Here is a 16,868-nt window from a genome sequence, read left to right as displayed (position 1 = left end):
CAGGATGTAAAGTGATGGAGCCTTGATGATAGTGCCTAGGATGCCCCCAAGCCACACCCAAAAATCCTTGAGGCCCTATCCCTCCTAGACCTTGTTCCGTAAAGTCCTTTTGTTTTTATATGAGCAAAAAAGTTAGAATGTTAGATCAAGAGGCTGTGCCTGGGAAGAGGATCAGCCATGTCTTATTTATAGACTACTACCTTCACTAATCTGCTAAACTTCTAGCAGTAGCAGCCGCAAAGAAGGGTAGGACAACAGGAGAAAATTCCTGAATTAAGGTTAGATGTACTAGAAAATCCTGTCTAGTACTTGTCTGCTATACTAGATAATCCTGTCTAATACTTGTCTGCTATCTATATAATCCTGTCTAGTACTTGCCTGCTATACTAGATAATCCTATCTAGTACATTCACTCTGCTACCAAGATTGGAGACTACTCCCTTCTAAGCTTAGGGACTAGTACACCTAAGGTCAGAGACGCCCTTCCTTTTCAAGTCTGTAGGCATAAGGAGCTTGTCCTGGAGGTTGTTGATAGATCTTCATCATTTTCCGGATTCACATGGCCAGCATTATTTTTTAAAAAAAGAATTATTTTCTGATAATGGAGTGGAAAAGATTTATGAACAACTCAAAAACCCAAAGGTCAGTCATAAAAAGGACCAGTTAATTTGATAGTCATCCCAATACCCTGGTTTTACCAGAGCTTAATTTCCACTCTTGTTTGGTATCCTTCCATGGTTAAATACTCCATAAATACCTCCATCTCATCATTTCTAGTTATTACAGCCACTCTCTTATCTCAGTCTCAAGAATCTACTCTACGAGATGCTCTTGTAATCTCTTGACCTCCCCTCCAAAACCCTTCATTTTGTCATCTGTATTGATTTCCACACATACATGACAGACTGTATAATGAATGGAACTTTATAAATAGAACTTAACAAATGAATAACATACAGAAAGGCTTTGATAAATATTACAAATAACTGGGTTCTTGTCGTTGTGATGACCTTTTTTACATTGCCATATCTATTCCTACATTTGTTTAGTCTCTTCCGCCGAGTTACATATTTCTACAAAACTGAGACCCTGTCTTAGCGATAGTGTGGACTCCTTTGCCACAGTTTATTTTTCTCAGCTACAAATCTCTTGCAACAAAAGTCATCTTACAACAACAATTATCCATCCTAAACAAGAGTTTTCATGTGTTCTATGGTTCTGCCTCAGTTTCTTGGATGCATAAATATGGGGGTTTTTTTTCCCCTTTTGCACTTGATCATTTAATTAATTGATCACTTGTGACTGAGTCAACTCGTCAGGACTTGCCATTTCTGTAGATCAGCACTGATGGTACCAATGACACGTTAGCACTCAAATGCTAGTTTACTTACATGCTTGAAGATGCCTTTAATAAGGTAATATGCTTTGAGCCCATTCATGGCAGAAGCTCTGTAATCGTCATTCCTTGTTTGTTTCTTCGGTTTGCTCTTTACCAGTGTCTGTGTCAATCAAAACCAGCAAGAATTGAGTTTCTTTCAGTGCTTCTTTATTTCTTTTTACTTAAAGATTTTCGTATAATATATTTTGATCCTGTTTTCCTTCCCCAACTCCTTTCAAATCTTTCCTGTCTCCCTCTCTGCCCACCCAACTTTATATTCTCTCTTGCAAAAAAAAAGAAAGAAAATGAAAATCAAACCAACAAGCAGAAGACCAATAAAGACAAAAAATGCCAAAAAAACCACAAAAATTTCACAAACCTAAACAATATTAGTAACTCTTTCAAAACTGCCTCAAAATATTGGTGATGGACTATTTATAACTATTTATTTAGTACTATTTCTTCCAAACAGAGTATTTTTATAAAATTGCCTGCTATTCCCCCGTATTTAGAATTCATGACTTTTATCCTACTTAGTTCTACATGTCCCCATCAGTAACACTTCCCAAATGGAAACAACTCTGTCAATATTTTTTGAATTGAATCATTAGATACAGTGAAGGAAATGCTTACAGGGCTGGCTGAGTCTTTTCATGTGATTCCCTTCTTTGGTATCCCTAAATTAATTGTTTTCCCTACTTTCGATTATAATCCCACTTAAATTATACAACCAGTTGAAATGAAACCTAGTCCACCTGAAATATACCAAGAAATGGATTCACCTTAGGTAAACAGAATCACAGGATTTGTCATATGTAGATAGAGTTACCAGGTCATACCCCTACATCTTCTGGACCTTGATGTGTTCAAGTTATCCAGGGAGTTTATTTCAGATACCATCTAACTAAAAGTTCATTTGTCTTAAACCTCAGCCCTCAGTCCTGCCTTAAAAAAAGTCATCTCCCAGTGTTTATTCTCATCTCAGTGATTATGATTTCATGGATTTTTATTGTTCATTTGCTGGAATAAAGAGAGGAAAATCTTATTTCTTGGGATGAAACACTTTCTTCTGGAATAGAGTTATTTTTCTCATTCAAATCTTTTAGTGTTCTATGAGATGTAAAGGCAATAAAATATCTGCACCTGTGTTTTCGTAGAACTAAATCTCATGAGTGAGTCTGAACTATGTCCATGGGGGTCAAAAGGGAAAATATATTTGACACCATTAGCTTTGTGTCCCAAGTGAGCACATAAAACATATTGTACATCCCTATCAGAAAGCATAATCAGAATCTATCCACAATGCCAAACACATGGAATCAGAGCCAAATCAATTTGTCACCTAACATTCAGTCCACATGATGCCAAACATCTGGAGACTTGAAAACTTCCAAATGAAGAAGTAATTTTCTTAAAAAAAATTTCTTCGGAATCTTTTGGCAACAAATGAACATAGCCAAAAGTGGGCACTTCTGAATGTGTTACCTTCAGACATTAGGTTCACAGATAGCTTGAAAGATCCAGCCTTTCCATATTCAAAGACTACCTTCAGTGTGTATAATCTCCTGTGGTTTATTTTGATGCACTTATATTGAATAATGTGAAAAATTAGAGATTTAAGAGTGTTTGAATGTTGAGTTAACATATGGTAGGGGTCAGAGCACTAATGTTCCACTGCCATAGACTGCCTACACTAAGACAATCTAAGGAGGGCTTCCCATGCTCCCCCACTGAGTCCAGCATGTTTCTGTGCCTCTCTGCCTGTCCTTCCCATGCTGACTCAGAACTTTCTCCAAGATGTATATGAATAAATATAGCATAGTTAGGGAGCAGAAAAGCAAAGAGGGTCAGAGTCCATTGTCTAAATGCCAAGAAAGACAATGTCAGCAGCAACAACCTCAGATGAAGAAACCAAGGTTGGCCTCCAAGTGCGTCCAGGAGATGCTCTTTAGAGAAAGTCTAAGAATATAGACCCTCTTCCCACACAAAGAAATCAAGGAAGGAAAAGAGAAGGACAGAAAGCTAGGGTCTGTGAAGGAAAACTTTGAGATGGGTACCCTAGTTGTCTTCCTTTTCCTGTGTTCTACCTGCCCCCTCTTGACTTTCCATCCTCCACTTCCTTTTTTTTCTCTTCTGTAACTTTTCCTTCTTCTTCTCTGACTCCATGCTATATTCAGTACCAATATATTAAAATATAAACTCTGTGAGTAGAATCCTTCACTAGGAGCCAATCACTCTTCCTATAACCACCATCCCATCTCTGTTTGCTTCCTCCACAAGCATTCTCCCACCTGTCCACCAGACCTTCCTCACTCCCTACATGACTGTTTTTTCCACATTCCGAGTGTTGGATTGTCCATTAATCTTGTGAAGTGTACATTACAGAGTCCCTACCTTCCAGTTCTTCCAAAGCCCTGTTGTTTCCATTGCAGTATTCTTTTAAAGCAGGGCTTGTCTCCGTAATTTCTGTTTGGGCTTAATCTCTTCTTGTTCCTTTGAACTTCTATTCTCTCTCTTACCATAAAATCCAAGGTTCCAGTCTTAGTTCTCCTGTCTCACTGCCTGCAAGTATTAGATTTATGTTAGATGTATCTGCTACCCTTCTCATTTGCTAGTCTGCAAAGCAAATTATTATAAACAAAATACTTAAACAATGCAAACTTTCACATTTCTCAAACCGAAAGGTCTCAGATGGAAGTGCTGGCATATGTCTGCAGGCCCCGAGGAAGAATCTGCTAGAAGAAGCTTCTGTCCTACTATTTGGCATTCTAGGTTCCTCAGCCTTCTATATTTGTGCCTCAAATCTCTTCCTCTGTCTTCCCCCACGTGTACATGGCCAAATTTTCTGATTCTTGTGAGGATACCAGTTGTATTGGAATTAGATCCATTATGACCAACCTATACTGGATTCCAATCTGCAAAGATTAAATTTCCAAATAAGGTCATTTCCAATTTCCAGGTTGTACAGGGAATGCTCTTCAACCCAATATGACACCTAAATGAACTGTTTCCTAAAACTTGAGAATTAGTCTTTGAATTGACCCAATATCCTACCAAACTCGAGTGAAAAAAGCCCTCAATTCATCAAGTGTCTCTCTCTCTCTCTTTTTTAAGTCACGAAAGTCCTTTACATCTTCCTCACTCAGATCTCACCTATTCTACCATGATGAGACCAAAACAGGGCTACTCATGCTATCCTCTGGATGAGGATACCCATGTAACTGTGCCATGGACCACAGTAAGCACTACTTCATTTTAGTGTACATAATAATCCTCAGGAAAACCGAGAAGTGAAGACTGGGAATGATCTGCTCACACTGACTCAGAATAATGGAATTCTTTCAATATTGTAAAATACTAAGCCTGAATTATGAATTAAACTGTTAAAGTATAGCTAATTCCTTTAATTAACCATCACAGTAAAAAAAGAAAAAGAAAAAAACATTCTTGCAATGAGTTAGTAGACCAGTAACAGCTAACAGTCAATTGCCTCTCAGAACTGTAAGAGTTTCTTCAAAACTGTGTTTTAGAGGAATGATAGCCACTTATTCGGGTATTCAAATAATTACGTTAATCAAAATAAGGCAGACTTGGAAATTAAAGGCATTCTTGAAAACACAGATTGATGTGAGCATTTCAAGAAAGGACTATCACAATGCACACAATATTAAACTGTTTCCAAGGACGGTGAAGTACTTTACAGATAATATGGTATTAATCATAATTGAATGTTTAGGAAAATAAATATTAAGAGGCTGACAGCAGGAGAGATTTGCTTCTGGTCACTGGGTTATGTTGTACCCTGCAATTGAAAATACTCTTGGAAACAAAGTGAATTTGGATGGCTGTGGTGATTTTCTAAACATTTTTGTCGATTTCCAAGTAGTCATACATTTCCCAAGTCTGTTTTGGAAAAAGAAATTAAAAATATCTATAAAATTCTTGAAATGTTTTTTCTGTTGTTTTTTAAAAGAAGCACTCAACTTGTTAAACAAGGAGAAAAACATAACTTCTTGCTTATTATATCTCTTAAAATCAATGTTTATTCTGCCTGAGCAAACTGTTTAGTGTGGTGAGTTACTTAAAACAATCTAACAATATTCTAAAATATTTTTCTTTCTCCTATAACAACAGAGGGGACAACTCTCAAAAGAAAACTGGAAATATCTAGTTGTATGGCCCAGTTTTAGTTCAAAATAGTTTGGCTCTTAGCTCTGTGGTTGAATAGGTATCCCTTATGAAGCATTCTATATCTAAGCAATAATCGTCCACACAATTACACAGTTACAGAGCCATTCATTGCTCACCAGATTAAAAGTGGATTATTTACTCAGGTAATTAGAATGGGCTGTAGACCCACTAAAGATTACTTTCAAATGGGCCGTGGAAAGACACCATTTCCCGTCACTCACTTAGAAATTACTCTTTCAATTCTCTTAGACACTTGCCAGTTGGTTTTACTAAAAGGTAGCTCAAACACAAGAAATAGGTCTTGAATATAATTTTAAGACATAAAGAAGAATTACAGCATTGATTTTACAATGAACAAATTGCACTGGGCTTCCAAATTGTGTTTTTTGTAGTCTGAACATACTACAAAAGTATGAAGCAAGGGGTAGGCATATGGCAAAGGCCACCTTTCTCCAATACAAAAAGTTATTAAATCTACTGGAGTTGGCTAAAGGAAGCCATAATTACTTTCAAATGGAAAATAGCCACAAATTTCCTTTCTCTTGCCTTACACATCATTTTCTTATCCCAAGTTACATATTTTCAACTTCATCACACACCAGAATGTCAGGTTAAACCCCTACCCTAAGCATATTAAAATTCTTTCCTACCCCTGAACCTGTGGTACAAACAAGACTACTATTTCAGTATCGTGATTACTTTGTAATTGGCTCGTGAATTTCCTATCTGCTGTTTTTCAGTGTCAACATGAACCACTGTAAGCACGTATGTTGCATATTTTAGCTATCTTCGAGAAACAGCTAAGGCTATTTGTCTTGATTAATATTTCCACTGAGCAACACTAGCATTTCTCTGCTAATTCTGAAGTGTCAGCCCTATCAAAATGAAACATCGAGAAGATAAAGGAACATGACCCAGTTTCCCCAGCCAAGATCTTCAGGCCATTTACCCCACAGCTTCCTTTTCCTCTCCACAATATGCAAAAATATCTAACAGTGATGTTCTTCCTTTATTTAATTATTTAAAATTCTGTATATATGTTTAACAGGAACATTCGTTTGTTCACCTAAAGTCAGAGGGGGTGCCATAGCTCCTGGAGCTCAAGATACAGGTGGTTGTGAGCCATCTGATACAAGTGTTCTTAACCACTGAAAAATCTCATTAGCCCTATGAAAAATGATTAAGATTACTTGCACAAAGCTATCTTTTACTGTATGTTGTAGCTTATGTTTGTGATCTCAGAACTTGAGAGACTGAAGGCAGGAGGGTTACCATAAAGTTGAGACCAGGATTGGATATGTAAATTCTAGGCAATCCTGGGCTACAAATAAGAGACCTTGTCTGGAGATCAGGATGGAAAATCCTCAATAAAATAAACATAAATCTACCACATAACCCAACTCTACCACTCTTTGGCAACATGACACAGTTATTCTACTCCTTCACATATACCCAAAGGACTCAACATCTTACTCCACTGATGCCTGCCCAGCAATGTTCATTGTTGCCTTATTCACAATATGTAGAAAAATTGAAAACAAACTAAATGTTCATCAAAAATGAATAGATAATAAAAAATGTGGTACATATATGTGGAATGATATTCAGCCACAAGAAAAAAAATGAACTCATTAAATATAGAAGAGCTTATGTTGAGTGAGAACCAGAGAGTCAAATGCCATGTGTTCTCTTTTATCTATGACTCCTAGCTCCAAATCTTCTGATGTGAGTATACAAGATGAAGTAAGCACAGAAACCAGGAAAGTAAAAAGGGACCATCAAAGGTGCTTAAGAGTGGAATAACAGGAAACATAAAATGGAAAACAGACAAGGGGTCTCTAATTAGTAAGTGCAGAGGGAGGTCAGTAAAGAAGAATGTAGGAGCCAAAAATAACACTCAAGATCTTTTATAAAGCCTCAAGAAATCATATTATTTCATATTTACATGAAGTTATGAACAGTAAATATATGTACATGCACAGAGACATATGTGTGTATTGTTTATAACTTCATGTATATATGTATATATACATATATGTGTGTATATATACATGTGTGTGTGTTTCTTAAATAAGGCTATGCCACTTGAGCTATGACAATGCTCCCCACAAGAAACATAAACTAACAAAACCCCTATAGCATGTACAAAACCTCCTTTTAAGTGATCAGACAGGGTAGTTCAGATGATTCTCAAAGCAATATAGGCATTTTTGCTGTACTTGGATGCTTCTCAAAGGTTGAAAGTAAGTCCATATTGATGAAGACACAGCACACTTAGGACACAGAACCTGAATTACTCCAGATCGGTCTAACTTTAAAGTACCAAAAAGCACTATGTAATCTGCCAAAGGAAAGAACAAATAATAGTCTTACCTAGGTATGTAAAACCTATGAACAAGAACAATGACAATCATGAAAAGACAACTGTAAAGACAGTGTACTGTGGCACTCACATGTTGGCAATAATCAACATTTGTCAAAGTTGACTTAAAGTCCACTGAACAGAGGAGAAATCATGCCTAGTACTAGAAACCTAGCCAGGTAACTGGGACTAGTAAGGTCCTAGATCTTGGAAGAGAATCTACTACTGCAACTTAACCCAGAATAATGCTCTAAACATTATCCTTGTATCCATAGGGAAGTATGGCTATCACCCCTTATCAAAGAAGTTTTTTCTCATCTATCTGTTTCTCACCCTTCCAGAGACAGACACATCTTCTCATTGAGACAGGATGAAGGTCAGAGGGAACAGAGTTGATTATATTGGGCACCTGGTCACCAGGGCTACTTTCAACTATAATAAAATAGATACTGTTGCCATCAATGACCTCTTAATTAGCCTCAACTACATGGTCTACATGTTTCGACATGACTCTGCCCATGGAAAGTTCCTTAGAACAGTCAAGGCTGAGAACAGAAAATGTGCCACCAATGGCAAGGTCATTTCCATATTCCAAAAGGGAAATTCCAATATCACATGAGGTAATGCTGGTATTGAGATTGTTTTAAAATCTATGATATCTTCAATACTGAGAGGAGAATGCCAGGGACCACTTGAAGCATGAAGCCAAAAGGGCCATCATCTCTTCCCCTTCTACATGATGTTCTCATGTTTGTAATGGGAATTAACCATGAATCACCAAAATCATATAAGCTCATGTAAAATTGTCAGCAATGCCTCTTGTAGCACTGATTGCTTGGTACTCTTGGCTAAGATCATCTATGAAAACTTTGGCAACATGGACTCATGAACACAGTCCATATCTTTACTACCAACCCAAAAGACTATAGATGGCCCCTCTGGGAAGCTGTGGTGTGAAAGCCATTGGCCTGCCCAGAATATCATTCTCACATCCACAGGCACTGCCAAGGCTATGGGCAAGGTCATCCCAGAGATGAATGGGACACTCACCAGCATGTGACTTGGCCTTCTATATTCCCACCCCCAATATATCTGTCTCAGATCTGACTTGCTGCCTAAAGAAAGCTGTCAAAAAAAATTACATCAAGAAGGTGGTAAAGCATACATCAGAGAGGCCACTAAAGGGCATCCTGGACTATATATATATACAAAGGACAAGGTTGCCTCCTGAAACTTTAACAGTGATGCCCCCTTGTCCTCCTTTTATGCTGGGACTGGCATTGTTCTCAACAACTTTGTCAACCTCATTTTCTAATATGACAATGAATATGGCTACAGCAACAAGGTCATGAATACCATTGCTTACATGGCCTCTGTAGGAAATTAAGGCCTACCAGGCTAAGAGGAGCCAACCTGGAGTCTGCCTAGTACTGTCAGAGGTCCTAGTCATGCCTAGCCAATGAGGGGCGACCACGCAATGTCAATGGATCAAAACGCCTGGGTTCTAGGAGGGTATAAAGTTATTCCCTATTGTTAAATAAATGAGTCTGCTGTATACCTTCTAGCTGACTCCCAGAGTCTGAGCTGTTCACACTGTGTCTTCCTAACCCCTTCCCGAGGAAGATAGTAGCTACATCTGGCCCCTGGAACAGGGACTTCAAGAATGAGTTTTGAGCTCACCTGGTCAGAGTCCTTTTTTTGTTGTTGCAGCTGTAAATTTTTTTATTTTGCCCAGAACAGGTTCTAGTCATCTCTCTCTCCTCACTCATGGTGTTGGACAGCGTCTCCAGTACGGTGTAGTTTCAGTGAGAAGGCCCCTCCATCCCTTCAACAGCTAAGCATTGAGACCCCCATCCTTCTTTTGTGTTGTTTGTCAGGTTTGTCTGCCCATCCAGTTAGGAAGGCACATTTTTTTCTGTTACACGATTTCCCACCATTGTTGACTATTGTCTCCCTCTACAAAACTGGTAATCTCTCCTCCACCTCTAGTCCTTCCTTGTCTGATCTCTTCAACATCGATGGTGAGGAGACAGAGAGTTCAAGTCCAGTGAAACATGCTGCAGCGGAGTGCAGTCACAGTGAAGACAGCAGATGCTACTTGCCAGTCAGCTACATTCCGGCTGTGGGAAGCTACACCTTGGCATCAAGCAAGGCAGCCACTGTTGGGTGTATGGGAGAGCTGGGCCTGGCCCATGCTTCAGAGGACCAGCAGGTGCCATAGTACTTGTGCTCACAGCATCCGTACTGGTCTGGCTGGTCATTTTTGCCTGGCTGACTGTAGGTGCAAGCATGGCCTGGTCGGGCCTTAGTTGTGAACTCAGCTGCCCATGGTGCCCATCAATATTTGTGTTTTGGGCGTGACTCACGCTACTATCTTCAGCCCACACTCACTGATTCACCACCACCTCCGGCCATGTCAGCATTTGGGGACAGCTTCTGTGAGTCCTGCAGCCTGCTTAGAGACTCAGATCCCATTGGGCTCATGGGAAGTTACCTGGGCAAGACCAATCCACCAGTCAAGCCAAAGGGAAGAACAATGATAACTGAAAACAGTCATGAAAGTCCTGAAGTAACAAAAGATGGGGTCACTGTTGTAAAAATCAATTGATTTAAAGAATAAATACAAAAATATCAGAGATAATCTTCAAGATGTTGCCAACAACACAAATGAAGAGATTGGGGATGGCACTACCACAGCTACTCTTCTAGCACATTCTATTGCCAAGGAGAGCTTTGATAAGATCAGCAAAGGATCTAATCCAATAGGAATCTGGAGTGGTGTGATATTCGCTGGTAATGTTGTAATTGCTGAGAGAGTCATTGGCAAGAACCTCCTCAGACTCCAAACCTACAGTCGTTTTCGTGGGACTGACTACTGCTAAATTCACAACACCACTCACTGAAACCAAGTACCCTGGAGTCCCTCAGGCTTAGCATTCTGTCAGCACCCCAGCTTCCATGATTCCCTCTCCGCCCCAAAGCCCAGTATACTGTTCAGGATGCTGAGCCCACCTGCCAACTCTTCCTCCCCTGTTTCCCCTGGCCTAGCTTGTGCTTCTCTCATGTTTAAATCCGTTTTTATGGCCACACCTAAAAGTGAGAGTAATATCCCCTTGCTATCTAGCTCCTCAGCCACCTACAACTTTATCTACCATATTTGCACTATTCCCTCTTTTGCAGTTTTAAATATGATAATGTGAAAATAGATACATGTTCCTCCTTTGTTTATGCCCTTGCCCTTTCTAGGAAGAAAGCTGTCAGTGCTACCAAAGTCCTCAAGTGTGGGCCATGGTAGTTAGGCTCATAAAATTAATAATGGTCCTGCCTATGCCTCTCAACAATTCAATGACTTTCTGGGGTCCTGGAAGATTTCCCACACCACTGGCATAACCTGCAATATACAGGAACAAGCAAGCCATTGTGGAGAGGACCAACAAACTCTTAAAGAGCTGGTGACCAGGACTATCTTGTCAGAGGCTAAGAGAAATCCTTATCTGACCTTAACAGAGGTCCTTTTCCATATGAACTGTCTCAGTTTTGATGACAAAGAGCTCAGTCCATCCTATAAGCACTGGGTTTCTCTGCCAAGAAATATACTCCTGTCCCTAATGAGATGGAGAGATCCTATGTCCCTCCAATGGCAACTGCCAATTCCCTGCTAACCTGTGGGTGGGGATTTTCCCCCAGACTGCCACAATGCCAATATAAGTCTCTGTAAAACATGCATGCCTGTTGTGCAGCACCATTTGTTGAAGATGCTTTCTTTCTTCCATTGTATACTTTTAGCTCCTTTACCGAAAATGAGGTGTTCATAGGTTTGTGGGTTAAAATCCGGGTCTTCTATACGATTCCATTGGTCGACTTCTCTGTTTTTATGCTAGTACCACACTGTTTACATCACTGTAGCTCTGTAATAGAGTTTGAAGTCAGAGATGGTAATGCCTCCAGAAGATCCTTTATTGTATAAGATTGTTTTGGCTATCCTGGGTTTTTGTTTTTCCATATAAAGTTGATTATTGTCTTCTCCAGATCTGTGAAGAATTTTGATGGGACCTTGATGGGGATTGCATTGAATCTATAAATTGCCTTTGGTAGAATTGCCATTTTTACTATGTTGATCCTCCCAATCCAAGAGCAAGGGAGATCCTTCCATTTTTTGGTATCCTCTTCAATTTCTTCCTTCAATGCCTTAAAGTTCTTGACAAATAGATCTTTCACTTCCTTGGTTAGAGTTACCCCACGATATTTTATGCTGTTTGTGGCTATCGCGAAAGGTGATGCATCTCTGATTTCCCTCTCTGCTTCCATATCCTTTGTGTATAGGAGGGCAACTGATTTTTTGGAGTTGATCTTGTATCCTGCCACATTACTAAAGGTGTTTATCAGCTGTCGGAGTTCTTTGGTGGAGTTTTTGGGGTCGCTTATGTACACTATCATATCATCTGCAAATAATGAAAGTTTAACCTCTTCCTTTCCAATTCGAATCCCCTTGATCCCCTTATGTTGTGAAATTAGACCCATATCTATCACCATGCACAAAACTCAAGTCCAGATGGATCAAAGACCTCAATATAAATCTGAACACACTGAACCTGATAGAAGAGAAAATGGGAAGTACCCTACACAACATATGGGCACAGGCGATCGCTTCCGAGGTATAACCCCAGCAGCACAGACATTAAGGGCAACAGTGAATAAATGGGACCTACTGAAACTGAGAAGCTTCTGTAAAGCAAAGAACACTGTCACTAAGACAAAAAGGCAACCCACTGACTGGGAGAAGATCTTCACCAACCCCGCAACAGACAAAGGTCTGATCTCCAAAATATATAAAGAACTCAAGAAACTAGACTTTAAAATGCTAATTAACCCAATTAAAAAAATGGGGCACTGATCTAAACAGAGAATTCTCAACAGAAGTTCAAATGGCCAAAAGACACTTAAGGTCATGCTCAACCTCCTTAGCGATCAGGGAAATGCAAATCAAAACAACTTTGAGATACCATCTTACACCTGTCAGAATGGCTAAAATCAAAAACACCAATGATAGCCTTTGCTGGAGAGGCTGTGGAGAAAGGGGTACACTCATCCATTGCTGGTGGGAATGCAAACTTATGCAACCACTTTGGAAAGCAGTGTGGCGGTTTCTCAGGAAATTCGGGATCAACCTACCCCTGGACCCAGCAATGCCACTCTTGGTAATATACCCAAAAGATGCCCGATCATATGACAAAGGCATTTGTTCAACTATGTTCATAGCAGCATTATTTGTAATAGCCAGAACCTGGAAACAACCTATATGTCCTTCAATGGAAGAATGGATCAAGAAAGTGTGGAATATATACATATTAGAGTTCTACTCAGCGGTAAAAAACAATGACTTCTCGAATTTTGCATGCAAATGGATGGAAATAGAAAACACTATCCTGAGTGAGAACCTTCATCTGGCGATGGATGGAGATAGAGACAGAGACCCACACTGGAGCATCGGACTGAGCTTCCAATGTCCCAATGAGGAGCAGAAGGAGGGAGAACGTGAGCAAAGAAGTCAGGACCACAAGAGGTGCACCCACCCACGGAGACAGTGGGGCTGATCTATTGGGAGCTCACCAAGGCCAGCTGGACTGTGACTGAAAAAGCATGGGATAAAACCGGACTCTCTGAATATGGCTGACAATGAGGGCTTCTGAGAAGCCAAGGACAATGGCACTGGGTTTTGATCCTACTTCATGTTCTGGCTTTGTGGGAGCCTAGCCAGTTTGGATGTTCACCTTCCTATACCAGGATGGAGGGGGGAGGACTTTGGACTTTCCACAGGGCAGGGAACCCTGACTGCTCTTCAGACTGGAGAGGGAGGGGGAGAGGGGTGAGGGGAGGGGGAGAGGAGTGGGAGGAGGGGGAGGGAAATGGGAGGCTGGGAGGAGGCGGAAATTTTTTCTTTTCAAAAATAAATAAATAAATAAATAAATTTAAAAAAAAGTTTGATTCTAAAAAAAAAAGAAAGAAAAAAAAAAACATGCATGCCTGGCCATGGATCAACCTACTTCCTCCAAGGAGGGAATAACCCAGGATTGGTAATGTATATTTTCCCCTTTCTTGCTCTCCTCAAACAAATTGATTCATTAATGGCAGAAGTTATGGCTTTTGACAATCCATTTTTTGAAAAAGCTTGGCATTATATAAAAAGGCTATTTAATCCCTCCTGAATGCTTACAGATGCATTAATTGGCAGAGTGGCATTGTCAACCCTTATTCTCTTTGAGTGTCTCCTGTAGCAGATGCCACAGCAGCAGAGAGCAACTAAGGTGACTCTTCAGGTGGTAATGGCTCTTAGACATCCTTTTTGCAGTCCTCCGCAGGAAGTTAAGTTATGCATGTCTGGTTATCTGAAATTCAAAATGTTGCTTCTTAGTTCCCCAACCCTGGCAGCTCTCCCGGAATTCATGCTCTTGGAAGGCTAGTAGTCAATGATGGCTAAGAGCTTGTTCAGCAGGCACAGTCTAGTTGCTGAGCCCTCCTGAGGCAGGATCAACAAAGCCTGAGCAAAGAACCCTGGCTCCCACTGAGAGCCCATGTAATAAATAAAAATGGATAAGTCTGCATCGTAGCTCCTCTACCTGTGACTCAGGACACAACACAGATGGAAGAGCAAACAGATTGTTAGAGCTAGAATACCAGGAAGAGTGACTGCCTCTCTTAGAAATGGCTGAAAAAAACAAGACATCAATCATGACATGCTAACATGGAAGGGAAAGGAGATCTTTCATGTTCCCACCCTGAGAAAAAGAACTACAGGTAACTAATGATTGCTGAGAGGAGGAGAATTAACATCTCCCAGGGATGAGCCTGCTCATTGGTTATCTAACTCAAAGTGGTCAACCTTGAAACCTTATACGCATTTAGATTGTAGTTTTATATTTGTCCATATCTACAACAATAGTAATCCAAGGGTCTCTTAATTTGAGAGTGGAGGGACTTGGAAAGGGGTTGGAGGAAGAGCACATGAGAAAAAAAGGGGGAAAGGGATATAATAATATTTTATTAAAATTTTAGAATAAATGGGAAAAACATCAGTGTATTTTTAGTTAAAAATATCCAAAAACAAAATTCCAGAATTAAAGCAAATCATAAAACATTTCTGTAAAATGCTTTTTATGGAAAATTCATATTTCCTTGTAAAGATTTCATCAATCTATAAGTTTGCAACATTTGGGGGGATTTGATGGTATAAATATTCTAACATTGATCCTTAGCCCTAATCCCATAGACAGCAACACAGAGAATGAAATATCAATTGCACTACCTAAAAAATGTGAGGGTATTTCCAGTTTATTTTTATTTTGATTGCTGATACTTCCATTCTTTATAAAGAGGCTAGGACAATGCATGTGATGATCTAAGTAGCAAGCACTTTAACTCACTTTTATTCACACGGTTACTTTAAAACCCAGAGCAAGAACCACACAGAAACTTACATGCACCTTTCTTTCTAGTGATTCCTAAACAAATCCTCTGCTACCTTCAGCTGACAGGAAGAATCCAGTCTTGAAGGTATAGTCATTGCATAGCTGTGTGCCTCACCCAACCTTCAGTTGATGCCAGTTTCATTTCTGATCTGTCAAGTGTTCTCTGAACTGACAGAGAAATGTTTCTGTTAATATAATCCCATGCATCTTTTCCATCTCCAAAGTCTATAACCTAAAATTAGCCTACTTCTGTCTTTAAATCCCCACACTTTAGCTCTTTCCTCTTAAGCTGGCTCCTTCCTGGATAACCAAAGATTGCCAAACCCAAATTAGGAATATTTCTGGATTGCACTGGTTCTGAGCCACTGGGTGTCACCTTAGTTCCTCCTTTACTGCTGTAAACTCCTCCAGGTAAGAACATTCAGAAAGTGCTTGGATTCATTCTGTTTTCCTATTTTGTTAAACGTTTTCCCAAGTCTAACCCTCACAAAATGTTTAATCACATAAACTCCACAGGAAAATACTGCCTCTCCAAGAACCGTCATTAATCAAACAAGAATCTTAGGACCAGGTACAGGATGCATCCTTAGAAAGTGTTGGTCACAATCAAATCACAGAAAGTCACAACAGTCACAGAAAGCCCCAAGTAGAAACAACAATCCCTCAGACACTGGAGATGAAACTGTAGCTGGCAGGCAAGGGATCTCAGATTGGACAATTTGAGCAGAATGTGGAGTCACACACAAAAATCTCCTTCAGCAAGAATTTAACAAGTTGACTTGTTGGAACTACTAATATTTGCTTCCTTCCCCACAACTGTAGAAAATATTACAAAGACATTGAATGAGATGGATAAACAACATTCATCTCAGCTAAGAGGAAATGCTGAGTTCATATCGTATATTTCATTTTAATTAAATACTTTAATTTATAATTTGTATATCAATCATTTAGTTGCTTTATTTTAGCATACATCTCAAATAAATAGGCTTTTATGGCTGTCAAAAAAAAAAAAGGAAGTGTTGGTCAGAGAAGTCCCAGTCCCATCCCCCCAAATAACACAAGCTATTTTCATATCTCCTGATTGCCCATCACAGGTAGAAGATAATAATCTACTGCCTCACACCTTTAATTCCAGCACCTGGGAGGCAGAGGCCAACTGTTTTCTGTTTGAGAATGCCCTGGTCTACGACCACCAGAGTTCCATGACCACCAGAGCTACATGGTAAAATGCTTTCTTAAAAAAAAAAAAAAACCACAAACACAAAACTAATCTATTTCTGAAAGCACCACACACCTTGGCTGCAAGGTATAGAGAAGGCTATCAGGAGCTGAGCTAGAAGCTTTTTTTCTATTGGCTGGTATTTGTAGAGTCATGTGTAATTTACGATACTGGGGAGAAAGGCATCAATGTCTTACCCAGAGATGAACTCTACAAGTTGCAATACCAACCAGCCACTCAAAAATGTGC

The sequence above is a fragment of the Microtus oregoni genome, unplaced genomic scaffold (assembly GCF_018167655.1).
Source record: "Microtus oregoni isolate MIOR12 unplaced genomic scaffold, Mior012 000017F_ref0000208, whole genome shotgun sequence".
Lineage (NCBI taxonomy): Eukaryota > Metazoa > Chordata > Mammalia > Rodentia > Cricetidae > Microtus > Microtus oregoni.
This window is presented reverse-complemented; position numbering follows the sequence as displayed.